Consider the following 26,415-nt stretch of genomic DNA (forward strand, 5'->3'; position numbering starts at 1 on the left):
CAACTGTAAGTAGGGCTGTGCACGGGTCCAAAACCGGACTGGAACCCGGAATCGAATTTTTTTGGGGACCGAGACCGAACCGTAATCAACCGGTCCGAGTTCCGGTCCATACTTGTTTATTCCGGTCCGGTCCGGTTTTGGACCGGAATGGACCGGTTACATTATTTTTTTATTTTTTTTTCATTTCAGTATCTTAAATATATACATACATTTTTAACGTCTTGTTTTTGTTTGCGTGCTTTCCTATTTTACACCTAAAATATATAAATTACAAGTTTTGTACCTAAATTTTATAGAAATTTAAACATAAAATTTAAAATTTTCACCCAAAAAATTACAGAAATACACTTTCCGGTTCGGAAACCCGGAATCTCCAATTTGTGAGGACCGAAGACCGAACCGGAATCAACCGGTCCGGTCCAATTCTGGTCCGATCCTGGTCAGTTTTCCGGTCCAGGTCCATTTCTGAACACCCCTAGCTGTAAGGAACCTTCCTAGCAATTACAGGACAGTACAAGAAAGGCAAAAAAGATCTAGCTAATCATTGCTGTAAAATAACGGCTTTGATACTCTTGAGAAATGACTATGATATCCTTCTTCATTATCCCCCATCAAGCTGTGTGCTGCCAGAAGAGAAAGCACCCAGCTTGTGCAATATGGCTTGATGTTGCTTGACTGACAGGTCTTTTGTTAGAATATCAGCTAGTTGATTCTGAGAAGATACATGTTGAGTGATTAATTCCCCTGAGTTAACCATGTCCCTCACATAGTGACAATCAATTCCAACATGCTTTGTTCTTTCATGCAGCACTGGGTTAGCAGCTAATAGCCAATGCTGCTTGATTATCACAATGCATAAGAACTGACCCTAAATATTTTAGACCCATGTCTTTAACTAAAGACTTTATCCAAGTCACCTCACATGCAGTAAGAGCCATAACCATGTATTCAGCTTCAGCAGAGGACCTAGCCACCAGAGATTGTTTCTTTGCTTTCCAAGATATAGGGGAGTTTCCCAGCAGAATACAGTCTGTTGTGGATCTTCTAGTGGTTGGACAACTGGCCCAGTCACTATCACAATATGCAGCCAATTCTGCTGCAGATGAGCTAGCAAGTAACACACCTTGAGAAACTGTTCCAGCTAGATATCTCATCAGTCTTTTTACAGCTTGCATATGAGTTGAAGTGGGGGAATGCATGAATTGACTAAGGAGCTATACAATGAAGGATATATCAGGTCTTGTTATAGTCAAGTAAATCAGCTTTCCTAACAATTTTTGATATCTAGCTGGATCTGGAAGAGGTAATCCTTTATCAGCAGAGAGCTTTAAGTGAGATTCAATGGGAAGCTTCAGAGGTTTGACATTCAGCAATCCTTCTTCTCTTAGCAAGTCAGTTGTGTACTTCTTCTGGGAGATGAAAATGCCCTGATCAGTGTGATCTATTTCTAAACCAGAAAGTACCTGAGAGACCATAGGTCTTTCATGTGAAAATGAGAAGCCAACATTCTCTTAATTCTTGAGATTTCTTCCTTGTTGTTGCCTGTGATTAGTAAATCATCAACATACACCAATACTACAGTTATGCGATTGCCCTGCATTCTGGTGAACAAGCTATAATCAGCTTTTGATTGAGTGTATCCAAAAGATACAAGAGTGGTGGACAGCTTAATAAACCACTGTCTAGGAGCTTGCTTGAGCCCATACAATGATTTTGTCAGCTTGCATACTAAAGTTGAGTCCTTTCTTGGATTATTTCCAAGGGGATCAACTGAGATTTTGCTCCCTATTCCAGAATATCCTGCAGGCATGGACATATAGACATCTTCTTCAAGGTCACCATGCAAAAATGCATTTGTAACATCCATTTGAGATGTGAACCACCCATTCATTGCAGCCACTGCCAGTAGACTCTGACACTTGTCGTTTTTGCCACTGGGGCAAAAGTATCCCCATAATCTAGAACATATTGCTGTCTGCAGCCAAGAATCACTACTCTTGCTTTGTGTTTCTCTATTTCACCATTGGATTTATACTTGGTTTTGTAAATCCATTTACAACCAATCACCTTCTTTCCCTTTGGCAAAGCAGTCACTATCCAGATCCCATTTTTCTCACATTGGTCAATTTCTTGATTCATTGCATCAACCCAATGTTGTTGAGTAACTGCATCCCTATACAGAACTGGATCACTGTTTTCTTCAAGAGTTGACATGAAACAATAAAACTCAGGCTTTACAACTGAGTCAGCCATATTTGAAATTGGCTGACTTGATCTTTTTCCAAGCTGAACATAGTCTTTCATCCAGACAGGTGGTCTAGATGGTCTTGCACTTTGTCTCATATGAGATTCATGAGAAATTTCCTCAGAATCATTTTCAGTTTCTGCATTTACAGCATTTCCAGAATGTTGCTGAGAATCTGTCATCTATTCTTGATCTGTATCAGTTTCACCATTTTCTTCCATCTCAGTTTGTTCACCAACAAACAGATTTCTTAAGTTTTCTTTCTGATTCAAAGCACCAGGAATAGGCTTCATATATTTATCAAGAGAATTCTTTTGGAAAGGAAAGATTGTTTCCTCAAATTTCACATCCCTGGAAACAAATATTTTCTTTGTTTCTATTTCCATCAATCTGTATCCTTTCTAAGTTATAGGATAGCCTAGGAACACACATGCCACTCCTCTAGGTTTGAACTTGTCTGCAACAATGCTTGGGTTTGCTGCAAATGCTAAACAACCAAACACTCTGAGATGAGAGTAGTCAGGACATTTTTTGAACAGCATTTCATATGGTGTTTTGTTGTTCAAGACAGAAGAAGGAAGCCTATTAATGAGATGAACAACTGTCATAGCACAATCATCCCAATGCTCCAAGGAGAGACCAACATGAAACCTCAAAGCCCTAGCAATTTCAAGAATGTGCCTGTATTTTCTCTCGACTCTAGCATTCTGCTGAGGTCTATCAACACAAGAGGTCTGATGAACAATTCCCGACTTGTCAAAGAATGCCTGATAGTATTGATCATGGAACTCAAGAGCATTATCAGATCTCAGAAATTTGATTTTGCACATACTTCTGAAAAATCTCAAGCTTAGATAAAGAGTCAGATTTTTGTTGCAACAGATAAATCCATGTGGTTCTAGAATATTCATCCACTATGGTAAGAAAATATCTATATTTTCCTCTAGTGCACACTTTGTATGGACCCCAAATGTCCATGTGAATTAGCTCAAAAGGAGTAGAGGCTTGAGATACACTCAATTCATATGGCAATTTTGTAAATTTAGCCATGGGACAGGTCACACAAACTTGATCATTTTCCTTGATTGTCTTCTTCACACACTCAATGTGCTTGAGCTTTCCCAAGGAAGCATGCCCCAATCTGTGATGCCACACAGAGAATGGCACTGGTTTGGCCTCAGATGTTACAGATAGACTTGTGGGATGAGAGAGTTTTCCTGTCTCAGATTCACTTGACAACAGATTCACATTACTGTCATCAAGGTAATAGAGACCATTTCTGGCTTTCCCTATTCCCTTGATTTTTTAGTAACCATATCTCTGATTACACAGTGTGACTATGAAATGTCACCTCACATTGAGAGTCCTTCAGCATTTTCTGAACTGACAGGAGATTATGCTTGAAATTTGGTACTATCAGAACATTCTTCAGAAAGAGAGAGTTAGGAAGCTCAACTGTTCCCAAGTGAGATACTCTTGCTGCATCAGTTGTTGGTAAGTTGATCTTGAGACATTCTTTGCACACTCTGGGATCAATTGCCATTTTCAAGTTTGTAGTCATATGGTTTGAGGCTCCTGAGTCTATTATCCACTCATTTGTGGTAGATACAACAGCATGACAAGACACCATACCAGAGAAACTATTGTCCAGCTCCTCATCAGTTTCACTATCTTTAGCACCACTACCTCCTGGCAGCGCTTTAAGAAGTTGTTCAAATTGTTGTTGAGTGAGAGCGACACTTCCTGTGTTGCTATTTGAAGTTTGAGCAGCAGTTGCAATCTTTGGTGCAGAGCTGCTGTTCCATTTTTGATCCTAAAATCTAGGTCTAGACTTCAGAGTTCCAGTCTTGTGTTTATGATGCCACTTTGGATACCCCACAACAGTCCAGCATTTATATTGAGAGTGACCCTTTCCTCCATAAGCACTACATTTAATCACTCTATCAGTGTTGTTCATCTGACTGGCTCTATTGCTTTCAGAACCAGTATCCACCACAACACCACTGCGACTATATATAGCTGACAAAGTGGGTTCCAATCCAGACAGACTCAACACTTCTCTTTGACTCTCCTCTTGTTGCAGCATAGAGCATGCAGTTTCAACAGTTGGTAGAGGTGTCAACATGAGGAGTTGAGTTCTCATAGAACCAAAAACATCATCCAAACCATTCAAGAATTGAAACAACCTATTTTCTTCCTGATATTTCGAGATAATGCTCAACAAATTTCTAATCTCAGCAGAAGTTTCAGACACAACAGGCAAAACATTCATTGAGTTTATTTCCTCCCACAAACTGGTCATACTAGTGTAATAGACATTTATAGAATTGCTATTTTGCTTTAGATTGTAGAGATCTATATTCAACTTATCCTTTCTAGATCCATTTGACATAGAAAAACGTTTTTCAAGTTGCACCCAAGTTTCTCTAGTATTATTAACATACAAGACATATTTTTTAATAGAATCAGACAAACAAGCATGGATCCAATTAGTGATTACCATTGAGTTACAGGTATCCTATTGATCTGCTTTGACAGGATCTTGAGCATAAGCAGATCTCAGAACAGTTCCCAGAACAAAACCAATCTTCTTCTTTGTTGTGAGTGCTATCTCCTTAGATCTTCTCCAAGATCTGTAGTCTGCTGCTCCACTGAGTTTATCAACACTTATTAGGTAAGATCCATCATTTGGATGCAGATAGAGAGGACTGTTTGTATCAGCTGCCATAACTAATTATAGAGAAAGAAAGAAAGAAAGAGAAGCAGGAAAGAAAATTTGATGAAAAACTTCAGCAGAGATATAGAGTATTCAAATGAGAAAGCTATTCCACATCTGCTGTTTCAAGTCCCGATTTTGCATAACTTGGCTCTAATACCATAAAGAGTAAAATAGGATCGATTATGCAAGAGGACAACAGAGAATGAAAGAGCAGAAAATCAGCAGAGGGAATACTCAGCCATTTCTCATTAACAGCAAAAGAGCAGTGTACACTGCTTATGTACACCCAAAAAACTGTTGGGGTCCAGCCAATTTTTGAGCATAATGCTAGTTTATTTTGGGAGAAGCCCAAAATATTGTCTCATGTGTTAAGTCCATGTTGGACTTTTATTTAGTGGCTTCCTTTGGAAGCTTTACAAGATTTTTTTGGGATCCTAAAGTCAACTAAAGGGAGGTGGCTGGTACAGCAAGATACACAAGAAAAATCAGAAAAAAGGAAAGGAGAGACAAGAGTTTCAAAGAGGGCTTTTAGTTCGGTTTTTCAGGGACAGCTTCCAGAAAACTGTCCGTTGCCAGAGATTCAACCGTTGGATTGTTCTGAAATTTTGACAGCTTGTTGAGGACACATAGGGCCTCTTTTTAAACGGTTGGATCGTTGATTGAAGCTCTGGTTCGTCCGGAATTGCCGCTGGACAGAAACCTACGTTTTTGGTGATATCACTCACTTTTGCTCTTCTTCTTGTTAATCTCTTATTGTATGATGTTCTTTGGTGGGTTGTAATTGTTGTGAACATAATTGGGTTCATTTTGCCCTCAATTTTTTCATAATAAGAGAAGAATAAAGGGTGGACTCCTCACGTCCCGTGGTTTTTACTCTTCACATTGAAGGGGTTTTCCATGTAAAAATTCTGTGTGTTATTTGCTTTACATTTATGTTTTATTGCTGCCAATTTGCTGTCCATGTGGTTATTTTCTTGGTGAACTACTTTCTTGATTATTTGTGGTGAACTGGGATTGTTGATCTTGGTTGATAGTATTTGAGTTGATCCCTATGGGTGTTGTGTGTACTACTCGGGCCCTATAGTTGGTATCAGAGCGGGGTTTTATTTTTCCGTGGTTATGGAGTCTACTAGTAGTAGTAGTTCAATGGTTAAATTGACATCAATCAATTATTCCATTTGGCGACCGATGATGGAAGACTTGTTATATTGCAAAGACTTATATGACCCAATTGAAACAACCACAAAGACTGATGATGGTAGTATTTCTAGACCAGCAAAACCTGAAAAAATGGATGAAAAAGAATGGGTAAAGTTAAAAAGAAAGACTTTAGGGACTATTAGACAGTGGGTTGATATTAGCATTTTCAATCATGTGTCTCAGGAGTCCGACCCATATGACTTGTGGAAGAAATTGGAAGGTCTTTATGAAAGAAAGACCGCTCATAACAAAGCTTCATTAATCAAGAGACTTGTTAATCTGAAATTGAAAGGTGGGAAGTCAGTTTCTGAGCATCTTAGTGACTTCTAGGATATCATTAACAAGTTGACTACTATGAAGATTGTTCTTGATGATGAATTGCAGGCTCTATTCTTGTTGAGTTCTTTGCCAAATAGTCGGGAAACTTTGGTTGTGACTATAAGTAACTCTACTCCAGATGGTGTGCTATCTTTGAATGTGATCAAAGAGAGCATGTTTAATGAAGAGATAAGACAAAAAGAGATGGGAGTTGATAATTCACATGCTCTTGTTGTTGAGAACAGAGGAAGAAGCAAGAGTAGGGGTCCCAAAGGTCGTGGTAACTCAAAGGGGAGGTCCAAGTCTAAAGATGGGAAAGAGACTAGGATATGTCATTACTGCAACAAGGCAGACCACATCAAAAAGTTTTGCTACCGTTGGAAGAGAGAACAAGGCAAGAAGCAAGACTCACAAAAGGAGGGAGATGATAGAAATATTGCAGCAACCGCTTCTAAAAGTGATGATGAGGTCACTTTAATTTGTGCAACCGGTGAGTGTCATCATGTTGATAGTTCAGACACAGAGTGGCTTGTAGATACAGGGGCTTCATACCATTGTATTTCCAAAAGGGAGTATTTCATAAACTACTAAGCTGGAGACTTTAGTAGTGTGAAGATGGGAAACCAGAGCTCAGCAAGTATTGTTGGGTTAGGTGATATTAGTGTGAAGACAAGTGTTGGGTGCATGCTTACATTGAAGAATGTGCGCCATATTCCAGATCTACGCCTTAATTTGTTGTCTGCTAATGTTCTTGATCAGGAGGGCTTCCGGCATACTTTTGGTGATGGTAAGTGGAAACTCTCTAAGGGTTCTATGACAGTTGCTCGGGGCGAGTTGTATTGCTCTTTGTATAAGACATACTTGAATGTATGTTCTGGTGAGCTGAATGCAGTTGAAGAAAAGAATTCTCCTAACTTGTGGCATCGAAGATTGGGACATATGAGTGATAAGGGATTGAAACTTTTAGCAGGTAAAGCATTGATTCCTGTTGATAAAACTATTTCTCTTGACCCTTGTGATCACTGTTTGGCAGGAAAGCAGCATAGAGCTTCCTTTTCCAGGAAGTCTACTAGAAAGCAAACCAAGTTAGAGTTAGTACACTCCGATGTTTGTGGTCCCATTGAAGTTGAATCTCTTGGTGGCAATAGATATTTTGTCACTTTTATTGATGATGCTACTCGAAGAAGTTGGGTGTATATGTTGAAGACAAAAGGCCAAGTGTTCGAGGTCTTCCAAAAATTTCATGCCATGGTAGAAAGAGAGACAGAAAGAAAGTTGAAGCATCTTCGAACTGATAATGGTGGTGAGTATACTTCGAAAGAGTTTAAGTATTATTGCTCACAGCATAGCATTAGACATAAGAAGACAGAGCCCGGTACACCACAACACAATGGAGTTGCAGAAAGGATGAACAAAACCATTGTGGAGAAAGTGAGATGTATGCTTAGAATGTCTGATCTTCCTAAGACATTCTAGGCTGAAGCAGTTCAGTGTGCCGTGTATTTGATCAACCGTTCTCCATCAGTTCCTCTTGGTTTTGACATTCCTGATAGAGCATGGAAGGGGTGTGATCCTTCATATTCACACTTGAAAGTCTTTGGATGCAAGGCATACATGCATGTGCCAAAAGATCAGAGATCGAAGCTTGATTCCAAGACTAACCCATGTGTTTTTGTTGGCTATGGTGATGAAGAGTATGGTTTCAGACTATATGATCCTGAAAAGAAGAAGGTTGTGAGAAGAAGAGATGTAGTATTCTTTGAGCATGAGAAAGGTGCAGATCTTCTGAGTACAAGGTATACTTCTACTTCAGAATTGTCTTTTGATACTACTGATGATGTTTCTTCTCCTACACCTCCTGTAAATCAGCCAGCAGATGAGAATGTTGAGGAGAATCATGAAGATGTTGGTGAGGTACAACCTAATGGTGATGTGCCAATTCATGATGATGATGGTGTGCATAATGATGATGATGTTGAACTTGATGAGTCTTTATCAGATGAGAAAGAAGTACATGAAGAAGAGGTTCATGAGCAGGGGGAGTAGCCTACCCCTCGAGTTGAGGATACACAGGTTCGAAGGTCAACTAGAGAGCGTAAACCTTCAACAAAGTATCCAAGCTCAGAGTTCATTCTACTCACCGAGGATGGAGAGCCAGAAAACTATCAAGAAGTGTTGTATCTTAAAGAGAAAGATCTGTGGCTCGATGCAATGAAGGAAGAAATGGAGTCCTTACAGAAGAATGAAACTTATGAGTTGGTGATGCCTCCTAAGGGCAAGAAAGTCTTGAAAAACAGGTGGGTTTTCAAGAACAAGAAAGATGGTGAGAAGATAGTGAAGCGCAAAGCCAGATTGGTGGTAAAGGGATGCAACCAGAAAAAGGGTATTGACTTTGATGAGATCTTCTCCCCTGTTGTCAAAATGACATCTATCAGAACTGTGCTGCGATTAGCTGCAAGTCTTGATCTTGAGTTGGAGCAGCTTGATGTTAAAACTGCTTTTCTACATGGTGACTTGCATGAAGAAATCTACATGGAGCAACCTGACGGATTTGAAGAGAAAGGGAAAGAAAAGTTTGTTTGCAAACTGAAGAAGAGTCTTTATGGGCTTAAATAGGAACCAAGGCAGTGGTACAAGAAATTTGATTCATTTATGACAAGCAATGGTTATAAACGAACTTTGGCAGATCCTTGTGTGTATATTAGAAAGTTTCTTGGAGGTAACTTCATCATCCTTCTTTTATATGTGGATGATATGCTGATAGTTGGACAAGATGCAGAAATGATTCAAAGTTTGAAGAAAGAATTTTCCAAGTCATTTGACATGAAAGACTTGGGTCCTGCAAAGCAAATCTTAGGCATGGAGATTGCTCGCGACAGGAAGGCTGGAAAGTTGTGGCTTTCACAAGAAAAGTATATTGAATGGGTGCTTGAAAGGTTCAATATGAAGCATGCTAAGCCAGTTAGTACACCACTAGCAACACATTTCAAGCTTAGTAAGAGAGCTTGCCCTACAACAGAGAAGGAGAAAGAAAGTATGTCATCCATTCCTTACTCTTCTGTTGTTGGTTCTTTGATATATGCTAGGGTGTGTACTAGGCCAGATATTGCACATTCTGTTGGTTTAGTGAGCAGATACTTATCTAATATGGGTAAGGCTCACTGGGAAGCAGTGAAGTGGATCTTCAGATACTTGCGTGGTACCTCCAAACTTTGCTTGTGTTATGGAGTTGGTAAACCTATTCTTGAAGGCTATACAGATGCGGATATAGCAGGTGATCTCGATAATAGAAAATCTACCTTAGGTTATGTGTTTACACTTTCAGGGGGAGCCATCTCATGGCAATCCAAGCTACAAAAATGTGTAGCATTGTCAACAACTGAGGCAGAGTATATTGCAGCCGTGGAAGCAAGCAAAGAATGCTATGGCTTAAGAGGTTCCTTCGAGAGTTGGGTCTGAAGCAAGGTGAGTATGTAGTATTCTGTGATAATCAAAGTGCTATGGACTTGAGCAAGAATGCTATGTATCATGCTCGTACCAAGCACATAGATGTTAGATATCATTGGTTGCGAGATGTGATCGAGGAGAAGCAATTGAAACTAAAGAAAGTCCACACCGACAAAAATGGTGCAGATATGTTAACAAAGGTAGTTCCCGGAAGCAAGGTTGAGCTTTGTAGTAAGCCTGCCGGGATAAGGTTCAAGTGATCATGAAAGTGACCATATCTTCCTTGTGATGGGCTAGAGGGGGAGATTTGTTGGGGTCCAGCCAATTTTTGAGCATAATGCTATTTTATTTTGGGAGAAGCCCAAAATATTGTTTCATGTGTTAAGTCCATGTTGGACTTTTATTTAGTGGCTTCCTTTGGAAGCTTTACAAGATTTTTTTGGGATCCTAAAGTCAACTAAAGGGAGGTGGCTGGTACAGCAAGATACACAAGAAAAATCAGAAAAAAGGAAAGGAGAGACAAGAGTTTCAAAGAGGGCTTTTAGTTCGGTTTTTCAGGGACAGCTTCCAGAAAACTGTCCGTTGCCAGAGATTCAACCGTTGGATTGTTCTGAAATTTTGACAGCTTGTTGAGGACACATAGGGCCTCTATTTTAACGGTTGGATCGTTGATTGAAGCTCTTTCGTCCGGAATTGCTGCTGGACAGAAACCTACGTTTTTGGTGATATCACTCACTTTTGCTCTTCTTCTTGTTAATCTCTTATTGTATGATGTTTTTTGGTGGGTTGTAATTGTTGTGAACATAATTGGGTTCATTTTTCCCTCAATTTTATCATAATAAGAGAGGAAGAAAGGGTGGACTCCTCACGTCCCGTGGTTTTTACTCTTCGCATTGAAGGGGTTTTCCACGTAAAAATTATGTGTGTTATTTGCTTTACATTTATGTTTTATTACTGCCAATTTGCTGTTCATGTGGTTATTTGCTTGGTGAACTACTTTCTTGATTATTTGTGGTGAACTGGGATTGTTGATCTTGGTTGATAGTCTTTGAGTTGATCCCTGTGGGTGTTGTGTGTACTACTCGGGTCCTATAAAAACAAGGAGGGAGAATATCTTTGCACTGAAAGCAAAATAACAGCTGTAAGGAACCTTCCTAGCAATTACAGGACAATATAAGAAAGGCCAAAAAGATCTAGCTAATCATTGTTGTAAAATAACGGCTTTGATACTCTTGAGAAATGACTGTGATATCCTTCTTCATTAGTTTGGATCCACCAGATCTGAATTGAGTTTGAGACGCTTTGGTCACCACAACAACTAGAGGTTCGAGCTAAGGTTTAGAGTTAGCCTAGGATGAATCTCATCAATGTATAGTAACATAATTTTCCTAGTAATAATGTTACCTGATTACATCTCATTACTATTTTTTAATGGTAAGGAACAAGAATCTGACGGGTTTTTCATTATTATATTTATTTGTATTTGTTAGCAATTACGAATAACAAAGATATTGTCCCATCATACCATAACAACGGAACACCTTACCATAATAGTAGTAGAATACTTGCATATATAACTGAAGCGACATGACCATGTCATGCAATATTACAGCATGTATGCCATTGCTGTGTTACATGATCGTGTCAACTTCGAATGTGTACTTCCCATAACATGGCATCCTTTTGGATCCTCATCATATCAAGCCATAAATCGTAAAATAAATTAAAAACAACAAAGCCAAGATCTATTACAAATCGAGGCAAGAACACAAAGACATAATTCAAATATTTGGTGTTGCAATGACAATAAGAGGATATTTTCATCCAACAGTAACCCCAAGTTTCTTCAACGTCTAAGGTCTCTCCTTTTTTTCCTTTAGGTAGCTTCCAATTGAATTCGTAAATAAGACTTGCTAATGCAAGTTCAATAGTGATAATGCCTAAGGACACTCCAGGGCAACCTCTTCTACCAGCTCCAAATGGGATCAATTGAAAATGTTGTCCCCTATAATCAACATTTGAGTTGTTTAAGAATCGCTCTGGATGGAAATTCTCCGGATCATCCCAAAGTTTAGGATCCCGCTGTTTGCCCATGCGTTTACTATAATTAGAGCCCTTGCAGTAGTGTTATATTCACCTATAATGGCATCTCCGGAGGATTCTCGAAACCCCGAGAAGGGGACTGGAGGATGTAGCCTAAGTGTCTCTTTGATCACTGCCTTTAGGTACTTCATGTTCTTTAAGTCATGCTCAGATACCTTTGTTTTGGGTTTGACAATGTCTCTTACCTCTTCTTGCAATTTTTTCATGATAGTAGGATGCCTTATTAACTCTGTCATTGCCCATTCTAGTAACGTAGTGGATGTGTCTGTGGCCGCACCAAGTATATCCTATACCGAATTTGGATAAATTTGATTACTATTACTTGTATATAAATTCCTTATAATAAAAATTAAAAATATAGAATCTGAGTATTAAGGATTTGAAAAGTAGTAGTTAAAAGTTATAAAACAAACATTTACCTCTAATTATTTACTTCACATAAGATGTATATGGTTCTAACATCGATTTCTTTCTTACTTAAGTTAAAAAGAGACTTGGTTACAATAACAATCTCAATTTTATAATTTATATTCTCTCTATTTTCTTTATTTGCATCACCTGGTGATGCGCGGAGTTTTAGGAGAGTAATATAATATTGTGAGTGGGTGAATAATTTATTATATTAAAAGTCATATAAGGACCGTAAAAAGAAAGAATATGAGGGAGAGTAAATATTTTAATTATATAAGTGTGGACTCTGGAGGAGAGAAGAATAATAAAATAATTAAAATGAGGTTTAGAGTAAAAGAGAGAAATGATAAAATATAGTATAAACATAACAAATAAGGAAGTGATGCATTTAAAAAAAATGCCCATAAAAGAAAAGTGGTGTATTTTAAAAAAAAAAAAAAAAACAAGAAAACGAGAGAGTACTTGTTAAAAATACAGAGAATATCATAATCCATAACTCCATAAGTACATTTCTAAAGGATTAATTAAAAGAGGAAGTTGTCAACTTAAAGCCAATAATAAGGGGCCTTGGCCAATAAGAGCAGTGTTTGGGTAGATCATTTTACAAAGTGAGTTAATCATAACAAGCTATGCCCAAATAGGCGAGATGCAGCATGGGTTTAGCAATGAATAGTGTTTTGATAAGCCCAACACTTAAAAAAGGCCCCATTTTTTTTAAAAAAAGGAGAGACTTTCGGGGCCGTAGGGGCTGAGCCTCCACCCCTCCTCGTAGCCCACCCCTTCATTGTAATATTTCCTCGGTTGTCATAATATTTCAATACTGGGGGTGGAGCGGATTTTAACTTAAGAAGAGAAATAAACAAAGAATTAAAAATGCATAGTACCTATGTAATGAAAAGTGATACTCCTTTTTTTTTTTTTTTTTTTTTTTTTTTTTTTTTTAATGTATCAGTTTGACTGGGATATTTATCGAGATGCAACTTTGACCATTAATATCATTAATTGTCTATTAATAAAAATTATAACAAAGTAAAATCGATCATAGCCTTAACCATCAACTTTGTTTGGCATTGTTTTTTGTTTTCTGTTTTTTTGAAAACCAAAAACAGAAAACAAAAAAAAGGTGTTTCCACTTTTCTGTTGTCAGTTTCAAATTTATCATGATTTTAATAAGTTTGTCTAATTTTTGTTTTATTATATGACATATATCATATGTGTTTGAAATCAAAAAAATCAAAAAACAGAAAACCACAGCGATGTCAAACGAACCCTTAAATAAGCAATAGGTTGAGTTATTCCTTTAACATTAGACATAATGACTAATCTAATGATAAATTATATATTTATTTTATAAAGGTGAAAACATTAAATCAACCATAATGATATGTGAATAATGCAAAAGTCAAAGAGATGCATTTAAAGAAAAATGAAGGGAGTATGTAAAAAGAAAGGCTTACCAGAATAATGCCTTTGATGCTATCTCTTGAAAGTTGCTCAGGGTTTTCCCTTTGATTTTCAAGCAAAAGCTCCACAAAGTCTTTGGCATACTTTCCTTCATCATCTTTATTACAACAATTATCATTACGTTGTTCATATTGTCTATGCACATTCGCCATCCGGTCATGCAAACCCGACAACCTGTCAATCCATCTTAGAGAGGGGACATAATCTCCTACACAAATGTTAGACTATATAAATATGTAAATATTTATATTGTACATAATTAGCTCTAATACCATATAAGATGGGAGAATTCTCCTTGGAGGCATATTATTGCTATGCGCCAGTATATATACCCATTGGGTATTAGGGTTTACAAATATACAATGCTAATTATGTACAATATAAATATTTACATATTTATATAGTCTAACAACAAATCGTCCCCATAACCTCCGCAAGCTCCTTGAACATCTGATAGATGTTCTTCCCACTTCCGTGATCGTAGCCGCCGTCGTACTTCCTTCCTAGCGCCATCCTACAAATGAAACCATTGAAGAGTGCGGAAGAAACCTCACTCAAGTTCAAAGGTGAACTTCCGTAGGTTTTGATCTCTTTGATCCCTCGCGCCACCTCTTCTTCTCTTATCGATTGAAAAGACTTAACCATTTTGTTGGATAGAAGGTGCGTCACACAAATGCTCTTCATGTACCTCCATCTATCTCCGTAAGAACTGAATCCTACGTCGTTTCCATGGTAAAAAATTTTGTCGACGAAACGTAGTTGAGGCCTGTCAAGGAAAAGGTGTTCGTGGGTCTTCATGATCTCCTTGGCTGCCTTCGAAGAGGACACAACGAAGGTTGGCCTCTTTCCGAAGTAGAGTAACATGAGGTCGCCGTACTTGATGGAAAGGGATCGTAGGGAACGATGAGGTAATCTTCCGAGTTGATGGAGGTTTCCGATTATTGGAAGCATTGGTGGGGTGGGTGGTAAGTGCAACTCTTTGTTGCTCTTAGTTGGTGATGCTAGCCATTTGTAAAGGAAGATTAAGAAGGCAATGAACGGAAGGAAGTATAGAGGGAATGACATGTTTGTAATTTGCATGGATACCTTGGTCAAATTATTGTGAGAAGGTACAATGCTAAGAGATAAGGGTGTATACTTCAATTGAACAATTATTATATATAAAGGGGGTGTTTGGTTAGAGCCTACTTACAGCAAAAAAGAACGATTAACAAAAAAAAAAAAAAAGCTTATATGAGGAGTTTTTGAGAGAACTTTTAGCGCATTTATGTTTAGTACTCTAAAACAACCAGTATCGAAAAGCTATGACCAAACAATTTCAATTACATAAACAAATAGTTTTTCTTTTACTGGTAAGTGGGGTCCCACATAGGTATGCCAGTGGGTCGGGTTAAATGGGAGACCCGCCCCATCCCCGCCCAAGTGGGGTGGGGATTGAGGGAGGTTTGGGGGGTGATGGGGCGGGGATGGGTATAAAATGTGTACCCGTCATGAGTGATGGGGTGAGTGTGGATTTTAGATTAGACTCGCCCCATATCCGCCCTGTCCCGTACCCACCTTATACCCGCACCATATTTATTTTAGAAGAGTTTAGAATTTATGAAACTTGATACCCCCTAAAACCCAATAACCTTGAATAGTGAAAGTCCCAAATTTCTTAACCTAATTTGATATAATTGTCATTAATGTGATACAATAGAGCATCATGGCAATGGGTTTGGGACGATTTTGGGGCGGTATGAATATCCAAGTGGGTGAAGGGGCGGGGATAGATCCTATCTTGTACCCGGTGGGGCGGGTATGGATGTGGATATTGTACCCGCCATGGGTGGTGGGGCGGGAATGGGTATAAGATTTTTAGGCGGGTATGAGTATGGAGGTACCATCATCCGCACCTGACCTGCCCCATTGCCATCCCTAGTCCCACTCCCACAGTCCTTCCTATCACAGGAGAATCCGTGGGTCAGAATGCTCGGGGTGTGCCTCAATCTTGGGTCTAAGCCACGAAAATCGGGAGTGGCTCCACTGAGCTATCACTCCCATGCATCAAATAGTTACAATTAGCTATATAGCTAAAATAGCTAATGCAAGCTAACAACAAATAACTAATCAAACCAACTTACAACTAATTCTCAAACAAGCCCATAATAGTTATATGTATGTCACAATAAGTTTAATTGGTTGAAGTCTAAGAGTGGTGCTAAAAATATTAGATAAAATCTTGTCTACAATAATATATATACAAGATGGCTAAATAGGAGGGGCTAAAAGCCTAAAACTCTTATTATACGTAAATTATGATTATTTTTTTTTTGAGAAAATGTAAATTATGATCACATAACATATTAAATTGTGACAAATCTAACAAAATAATTTGTTTAGGCTACAAATATGCACCAAATTTATTTTTTGTTTATTTGATGATTAAAATAAGTTAAATATATTGTGTATACCGTGCGTGCATATTGTTACCTAGCTCTGTGACTTTTGATACCATGTAAGTAGTGTATTAATTAATCAACAAAAAAAAAATAAACCAATGATTGAGATTCATGAATAGGGTTTTTACACCTACAATGTTTGGTAGTATTAAATGAACTAGGTGATAAGCCACCCATACACGTTTATCATATGGAAGATCAACGAAATTTAAGATGAAATTGAGTGGGTGCAAAGTCGAACTTGAATTAGGAGACAGGGCATGGAGAAAGATATAACAGTGAGCAAGTGACTAATTGAACAATGATGATAGTAAGGGCCGAATAATGTTAGTTGGAATATCTCTTCAATCTTGTTTGTCCCCTATTATGGAACCTGTTAAATTGGCCAATATTTTAGTGTGTCCCCCCGCGTAATGCTGGAGCTACTAGTTTATATTTGTTTAGTTGATAATTATATTCGACTGTTTTTTCTTAGTTGATTATTATCTTAAAAATTTCATATTTTGAAAAAGGAATTTTATTAGGAGAACCATATTCAATATTTTACATGTTATGGTTGAAAGATATTCAATAACTACGGACTATTTAACATAAAAATAAAATTATTAATATTTTTTTAATCAAATTGAAGAATTATACAACTTTTCAAATTTCAAAATTAAAGTTGTTAAATTATCTTATGATCATTACTTAATGGGAACAAATAATATAATTAAGCAGTAATCATCTTATCCATTTATTTTGTTGGGGTAAATGAAGAAAAGGAGAAGGGAAGAAAACCATAACCAATAGTCCAGCAGCGCGCCCTATACTTCGTTTCCGCTGAGCAGCAAACGACACCACACGACCAAGAACAAAGTTGGACAACCCTGATTATGTTAAAGGAGAAGACCCCGTCAAGTCAACACACACATCAAGGCCTTTATCCCAAGAATAAAGCAACACATCTGCAGGTCGATGAAGAGCCCCATCGTTGCCTCCGGTCAACCCAACGTTAACCTCCTTTAATGTTAACCTCCTTATTATTATTATTATTATTATTATTATTATTATTATTATTATTATTATTATTATTTTATTTTTTTTTAATTTTTTTTTTAATTTTTGAGGAAAAGATTATGATTATTATTGTTATTGTTACTGTTATTGATACTGTTAATGTTACTGTTACTGTTACTGTTCCTGTTGTTGTTCCTGTTGTTGTTGCTTTTGCTGTTGTTGTTGCTGTTGCTTTTGCTTTTGCTTTTGTTGTTGCTGTTGGTGTGGCTGTTGTTGTTGTTGTTGTTGTTGTTGTTGTTGTTGTTGTTGTTGTTTGGGGAGATACCAATAACGTGTAAAATAGTGCCGATATTAACCCTTTTACAGAATGCACGAAATCCTAATACAGATCATAATGACCATATCGGTACACACCCATAACGGCATAGACAATGGTCGTCATGCGAACAACACATGGCGTCAGACGACCAACACTTGGCATGAATGTCACTTGCATGGTATGCAGTCATCTGGCAATTGGATTCTCTATAAATAGGCAACTTAATCCTTCATTAAAAGGTAACATTTATTACTCTCTCTCTCTCTCTCTCTCTCTCTCTCTCTCTCTCTCTCTCTCTCTCTCTCTCTCTCTCTCTCTCTCTCTCTCTCTCTCTCTCTCTCTCTCTCTCTTATTTTCTCTCTTAATATCTTTTCTTCTTCTTAAATACTTTATGTCTTTACTATCAGAGTGGTTATCTCTGAATTCACCCCGGGGTTAGCTAATCCTTATTTCTGTGTAGGTGCTTAACTGGACGATAGGATCTTGAATATGAGTTTTCGGGTTACATCCGAAACAATTATTACTCCTACTCCGTATCAATATTACTATCAGAGTATTATTGTTAGTATTATTGTTGGTATTAATGTTACTATTATTGTTATTCCCTCTGTCCCTAAATTATATTCATACTTCTCTCTATTATGTGAGGAATAAATGCTAGAAGTAGGAATGTAATTTAGGGACGGAGAGTAAAATTATTATGAACCCAAATCAATTGGACAAAATCTACTGAATTGAATGTGAAGTTAACTTACAGCTTAATTTGGTCAGAAACTCAGAATCGATCAAGTGGTCATACAGTGACATTTTGCAGCTTATTTTAGTAAGAATTTTCTATGACCTATGCACTCAATCAATACCGTGTTCTGGCGTTTGTTAATTAGATACAAACATATTGTAATTGCAAACCCCATAAAAACAAAAAGAAAAAAAATGATTGTAATCAAAAGTAAGTATTTGTTCTCATTGAAGGTAAAACCTATACTCCTATAAACCTCTCTTCTCTCCTCCTTCCTCTCTCTCCAAAACCCTAGCCTCCATTATTGAATTTTAAAGGGGCTTTCATCGGTTTGAACCGGTGAAAAGCCCCAATCCTAGCTTCTTTAATTTTTTTATTTAATTTTTTATTTTTTATTTTTTTATTTTTTTATTTTAGGTTTTATAATAATGCTTACTCCTTTTGGGAGGAACTTTTCTCCCTCGAAAGAAAGGGTTTCCGATCTCCTTCGAAAAACAAGAGTTTTTCGACCTCCTTCGAAAGACAAGTTTATCTCCTCATTTCGGGGGAGAAATTTCTTAGTTTTGAATCCATGATGTTAGATCTAATGGATTGTCGTGAAATTATTTCGTTGGTGAAAAAGTTATCAAGTTTTCGAATGCAGAGAGATGAATCAGAACAAAAACATCCTCACAGCTACAAAGGATCGTTAGATTGTCTCTCCACCAAGACTGTATTTTCCAGCGATATAAGCGGGAGATGTTGTATAGTGCAAGATCTATTCGACGATCGTAGTTTTTATGAAGGAAACTTTTATTTGATTCAATATCTTATGTATTTGTTAACGTCGTATCTATATTGTACATGTCGTATGACTTTTAATTAATGAAATATTTTTGCTATTAAAAAAAAAATAAGTAAAAACCTTAAAAGTCTGAAATAAGATGTGTTTTTATCAGAGTTGTTAAATCACAATGAAATTTACAATTTGGACATTGATCTGAATGTATCATCATCTTGACACACATAAAGCTTTATTAGTATCTTCTTTTAAAAAAAAACAAATAAATAAATCCCCTCCCTCCAATTTTTTTAAAGTGTCATCTTATGCATGCTTGATCAATAGTATATACTCGTATTACACACTTGTGAAAAAATTTATGAAAATTGACGACTATGAAAACTAAACTCGATACCATCTTATTCATACAACAAAAACAACAACAAAACCTTATTCTCAAAATCTTATTCATGCATTTAAAAAAAAATTCACTAGTATTATTTTAAATGCTTATTGAATTATATGCCGTTTGATTTTAGCATGGAAGTACCAATATGCTGTTATTATAGCTGAACAATGAATTGTTGTATTGTACTTCGTACAAAGTAATATCTAAGTGTGGGAAATGCTTCGCGCCTTACTTTAATGTTTGTCTGCCTTATGGCCGGTTCATTATGTGTATGAAAAATTGAAAATTTGAAATCGAAACAAGGGAAGAAGGACAAAGACAGAGATAACATACCATATTAACCGATGAACTTTTCATACCTACCATTTGACAAGTTGCTAAAGCTTGGAAAGACCTGTTGTTTCATCTATCGTTGATTCGTCCATGATTGCTGAAGCTTAGATTTCAACAAAATGGAGAAGACACGAGGAATACGTTGTTGGAGTTTTTAGATATTCCCCATAGTTAAACTCCAGTTGCTTCAAAAGATCAAAACTCAAATTTGGTTGATTTCTTTAATTAATATCACATATCAATTAGTTGACTTTTATTATCACCGAACATTTCTTCACTAACCATATGCTTATTGATATTCTACATAGTTGGAAGCTAATTGATACTGTTAGAATATATGATAATATATTCTATTAATTTTGTATATATATTTAGTTTGGTAAATGTATATATCTTTGCCTAGTTTGTAGCTAGTTAATTTCCTAATTTATCTCTTATAAATGTGTATTTATATTCACGCTTAAACAATGAGGCAACCATTCAATCTTTCATGGTATCAGAACAGGATTTCGATCCTTGGCACATGCATAATTAAAGGGAGGTAATTAATTTGATACTCCTTGACTTTGGGGTATGCATGTTTTCGGTGATTATTGAGTAGTCTAGGTTCATAATATTTGATGATTTGATCACTCATTTTAAGGGAGGTAATGGATTATTGATACCCCTTGATTTTGGGGGGCTTGAGTGCTCCACTATAAATTGATTCTCCTCCATTTCATGAAGACACACAAAAAAAGATATACTCTACTTCTATTCTTGACTCTAAAAATGTTACGAGTACACAAAAATATAGTCTCTTGTTTTGGGCATTGATTAATATGTTCCCAATCTAGCTCTCCTTAGTTTACCAAAGAGTTGGAGTTGTGTATCCCTGGAGGTCGATTGCTATGAGTTCGTATATACCTGTGCGGGACAAATTTGACTTTAGGATAGTGGTCTATTATCACGTCACGACATTTTTCAGATAGCTGTTTAATTATTTTATTTGTTATTAGTCATATTTTCAACATAAGTAAATTTAACATGCAAGTTTTACCTCATTGACCAGAAATTCGAGGCAAGGAATTGAGCTAATCAAAAAGATCATCAAACATAATCAATGTAGTAAAGTACTTTTTAGCGATAACGTTTTCTTGATTACATTTATCTACCGTCTTTATTTTTATCGAAACATATGAAGAAATTGCCGTCAAATCATACCAAATATAAGCACCACCTTACCTTGATAAAATCCTTGCATAACAAATACGACATGATCATGTATCGATCTTACATTGTTTTTACAAGACATTGTTGTGTTACTCGAACATCGATCTATGACTGCAACTATTATGCAGTGCCACACTACTAAGTAAGTATATATGTGTGTCACCTTCGAATATGTGTGTCACCTTCGAATATGTGTGTCAACATATCAAGTTTAATAAAAAGATTTTTTGACTTCTACCACAAAAAAAAAAATCAAAAAATTGTTTTTTACCACCGAAATTTCTAAAACTTTTATTTTACCACCAAATAAAAAAATAAAAATTGTTTTTTACCACCTGTCGTCAAAAGTCTAACGGAATTTTTTAAATTCTTTGATTTTCGTGTCAAACACATGCTCTTTAGGGGTTTTAGGGGCATTACGGTCGTATGGAACCAATTTGAGGTTAGAATTGACAAAAAATGATTGAAAATTTCTCGTTTTAAGTGTTTAAAAATACATCGATTTGCGTGAAACACGCAAAACGAGGCATTTTCGATCATTTTTTGTCAATTCTGATCTCAAATTGGTCTCATAGGACCAAAATGCCCCCTAAATCTATGAAGAACATGTTTTGCGCATGAAATTCAAAGAAATTTTTTTTTAACTGGTTTTAACCGTTTTCTTGACGTTAGGTGGTAAAAAACAATTTTTAGAATTTTTTTTTGATGGTAAAAAATAATTTTTTGATTTTTTTTTTTTGTAGTAAAAGTCAAAATTTCCTTAATAAAATCATAGAAGAAAAAAAATGATGAAGCCCAACTTTCTCCAAAGTCTAAGGGTGGGTTGCAATGACTATAAGAGGGGTTTTTCGTCGAACAGATACACCCCAACTTTCTGCAACGTCTAAGGTTTCTCCTTTTCTTCCATTGGGTAACGTCCAATTAAATTCGTAAATAAGACTTGCTAACGCAAGTTCAATAGTGACAATGCCCAAAGACATTCCGGGGCATCCTCTTCTCCCGGATCCAAACGGGATTAATTGGAAATGTTGTCCCCTAAAATCAACGTACGAGTTGTCATTTAAGAATCGCTCTGGATGGAAATTCTCCGGGTCTTGCCAAAGTTTAGGATCGCGTTGTATTGCCCACGCATTGACTATAACTTGAGCCCTTGCAGAGATGTTGTATTTACCTATCTTGACATTTTCGGAGGATTCTCGAAATCCCGATAAGGGAACTGGAGGATGTAGCCTAAGTGTCTCCTTGATCACTGCCTTTAGGTACTTCATGTTCTCTAAGTCATGTTCAGTTACCCTTGTATTTGGTTTGACAATGTTTCTTACCTCTTCTTGTAGTTTTTTCATGATATTCGGATGCCTTAATAACTCTGTCATTGCCCATCCTAACAGGGTAGTAGACGTGTCTGTGCCCGCACCAAGTATATCCTATACCAAATTCAAACAAGTTAGATAATAAAAATTTTGCCCCCCTGAAAAAAAAAAGTTATATAATGAGCTTGAGTATTGAAAAGTTGTAATTAAGAGAAGAGTAATAAATCATTCTCCTCTATACACCTTTTATAAGATGTGCTATTCAAAAAAAAAAAAAAAAAAAAATAAAATAAAATAAAAAATAAAAGAAATCCCTTTTATAAGATATACTACCTCCGTTTCACATTATTTGCAACGAGTTGATAAAAAATATAAGTAAAAAGTGGCTAATCGTTGCAACTAATATGAAATAGATGCAACATATACTACCTCCGTTAACAGTTATTTGCAACATTTACCAAAAAAGGGTGCTACCTATTATTTGCAACAAAACTATTTTTTTCCTAATATAGTAACGTTTTTATGGTAAAATGACCAAAATGCCCTCATTTAAAAATTATTAACCCATAATATTTCACATAATTACAAATTATTATAACCCTAATCTAACTTAATCGTCTAAGCTTTTTTCCCCAAAAAATCAGATTAATCCTAATTTCATCTCCCCACCATCTCTCTCCTCCATCTTCATCTCTAGTTCATCATCATCATCTCTCATCTTCTTCGACCTTCTGAACTGATCATCATCTCTTATCTCTCATCTTCTTCCTTCGTTATCTCTCATCTTCTTCTTCATTGTCATCTCTCATCTCAGTTCGTGGGTGGATGTTGGTGGTTTGTGGATGGGTTCGGTAGATCCGATGGTAGTTAATTTGTGGGTTGTTTTTTGTGGTTCGTGGGTGGGTTTCGGTGATTCTTGGGTGGATTTCGGTGGTTTATGGGTGAATTTCGGTGGTTTGTGGGTCGATTTCGGTGGTTTGTGGGTGGCGTGGGTGGTGGTTCGTCGGTTCTGGGTGGATTTTCTGGGTTTTGGCTGGGTTTGGTGGTGGTTTTCTAGGTTTTGGCTGGGTTCGTGGTGGTTTGTTGCGTTCGTGGTGGTTTGCTGGGTTTGGTTGGGTTTCGATGGTTTTGGCTGGGTTCATGGGTGGTTTGTTGGGTTCGTGGTCGGGTTTCGATGGTTTCGGCTAGGTTCGTGGTCGGATTTTGGTGGTGGTTTTGGGTTCAAAGTGTCGGTGGGTTTGGTTGTTCTGGTGGTTGTCAGTGGTTTTGGGTTTAGTGGTTCTAGGTGTCGGTGGTTATGGGTTTTGTTTAATTTGTTTTTTTTTTCAAGTAGGATTAATACTTAACCAAGTGCCCTTATTTTTCAATAATCATACTTTAAAAGTTTTATCTAGGAGTCCGTGCTATCCCCCTTTGTTGCAAATAAATGTTAACAGAGGTAGTAGAATAAATTAATGGACCGTATTTAGGCGTGACACACCCTTAGCTTGGCCGGCCAACAATCCAACATTACATGTGAGCGAGTACGTACTTTCACGGGTGGGCCTGTTTCTATTTTCAGGTGAGGAATTTTAAACACAATAATGCTATAAATAGGCGGTGGAGAAATGGCTGGTAAATGTCAATCTCAAACATATGCTTATTGAGGTAGAAACTTCAACGTCAAGCTGTAGAAGTGACAGGATAAGATATCATCAATTACCAGCTATGAGGAAAAGTCTTTGGATTGGAACATCTTAGCTCGAATTACACGTAGGCAAGACACTTTGAGAGTGGTAGAAGATTACAATAACAAATCCGCATCTCAAGTGTCCCCTTAAGGTTGTGTGGTACAAACCTTACCAGTTACTCCTATGCTAAGTCTGTGTTTGATCGGTCAACCCTTAATAATGATAATACTACCTACAGAGTACTATCGACATGTATAAATTGAACGACATTATATACCGCTGTTATGAGAGTATGAGACGGACCAGTGGAGCAAGGTAGACAGACGTCTTCTTAAAACTGAAGAAAACCAGAGCACACGTCTTCTTAAAACTGAAAACTACGTATGTATTTAATGCGCATGAAATTCATACATATCATTGAAAGTACGTAAGTAGAAATTTGGAGATGTAATTATATTAACGAATATCGAGAATATTAATTGTTTGCTAAGAGGTGAGTCACTATTCCTCTGATCCTCTCAAAAATTTAGTTATGTTCGATTTATCCTCTCTGTTAAATTTATTTTAGTTTTTGTTGCTTTAATAACATTACAATGTTTAACTTTATTAAAAAATAATAAAAAAATAAAAAATTACAATGTTTAACTATAATGAGTTCCACTTTTGGGATTTGTTCAAATTGATTTATTTAGGTTTAGTATACATTAATACAAGTTTTACCTTTGCTTAATATTTATACTCCATACGATGTTGTACGTAAATAAGGTTGAATCATTATGACTTAAACGAACAAAACATAGACTCCTCTTTAAAGAATATGAAAGAAGGTATGAAAATATTCAATATTCAACATTTGTAACTTTGCTAAAAGGGTTAGAGTTTTCAATTGATCTGCTGTATATTTATTAGACTTAAATAATCTACTTGTAAAAGTCCTCTTACTTTTTATCAATGTACTGTATTAAGTACAATTTGAAAGCTAACATTTTGTATTCCACATTTACATCTTCTTATGTGCAACTTTTAGAATGTATGTATCATTTTATCAATATGTTCAATAATTACATCAATTAGCATCAACACAAATAATGTTTAACTAGAAATGCCATGATTTTGGTAAAATGTGATAAGAATGGCTTACCAGTGTAGTGCCTTTGATGCTATCCCTTGAAAGTATTTCGGGTTTTTCTCTTTGAATTTCAAGCATAATCTCCACAAAATCTTTGACATGATTTCCTTCATCGTTATTGTGTCCGACCTCAATCTCATGCTCTTGAATAACTTCTTCAAGGAACGCGTCGAATATTCTATGCACATTCGCCACCCTGTCTTCCAAACCCGTTAACTTATCAATCCAACCTAAAAACGGAATGTAATCTCCTACACTTATCGCCCCCATAACCTCCGCAAGCTCCTTGAACATCTTATAGACGTTCTTTCCACTTTGTTCGTCGAATTTCCTTCCTAGTGCCGTCCTACAAATGAGACATTTAAAGAGTGCGGACGAAATCTCACTCAAGTTCAAAGGTGAACTACCATAGCTTTTGATCTCTTTGATCATTCGCGCAACCTCTTCTTCTCTTATCGGTCGAAAAGATTGAACGTTTTTGTTGGATAGAAGCTGGCTCACACAAATGCTCTTCCTATGCCTCCATTTATCTCCGTAAGAACTGAATCCTACGTCGCTTCCATGGTAAAAAATCCTGTCGATGAAACGTAAATTAGGCCTGTCAAGGAAGAGGTGTTCGCGGGTCTTCATGACCTCCTCGGCTTCCTTCGAAGAGGACACAACGAAGGTTGGCCTATTGCCGAAGTAGAGTAACATGAGGTCACCATACTTGATGGAAAGGGATCGTAGGGAACGATGAGGTAATTTTCCCAGTTGATGGAGGTTTCCGATTATTGGCAGCGTTGGTGGGGTGGGTGGTACATTATTCAACTCTTTGTTGCACTTGGTTGGTAATGCTAGCAATTTGTAAAGGAAGATTGAGAAGACAATGAATGGAAGGAAGAATAGAGGAAATGACATGTTTGTGATTTGCATTGTTAACTGGTCAAATATTATAATTGTGAAGTTACTCGTTAATATATATATATATAGTAATGATTACTTCAATAGATTAACTTGCTTGTTTATATGTTATGTTTATGAATACTTCAATAGAATAACTTGCTTGTTTATATATAATACTTATGTAGTTAGGTGAAATCCCGTTTACGTATAATTTGATATACTTCTTTGATCTATTTTACATAAATTGTGGCAATTAAAGAGTGCACATCACCTATTTATTCTTAGATCGAATCAGACCAGTA

General features: G+C 36.7%; 2 pseudogenes; both read right to left on the reverse strand.

Moving 5' to 3' along the window:
* Positions 1–11,710: 11,710 nt before the first annotated feature.
* Positions 11,711–14,972, reverse strand: LOC145575662 (cytochrome P450 736A117 pseudogene; annotated as a pseudogene).
* Positions 14,973–21,931: 6,959 nt separating this feature from the next.
* Positions 21,932–26,143, reverse strand: LOC145575663 (cytochrome P450 736A117 pseudogene; annotated as a pseudogene).
* Positions 26,144–26,415: the final 272 nt, after the last annotated feature.

Source organism: Chenopodium album, chromosome 13 (genome assembly GCF_948465745.1).
Source record: "Chenopodium album chromosome 13, dcCheAlbu1.1, whole genome shotgun sequence".
Classification (NCBI taxonomy): Eukaryota; Viridiplantae; Streptophyta; class Magnoliopsida; order Caryophyllales; family Amaranthaceae; genus Chenopodium; species Chenopodium album.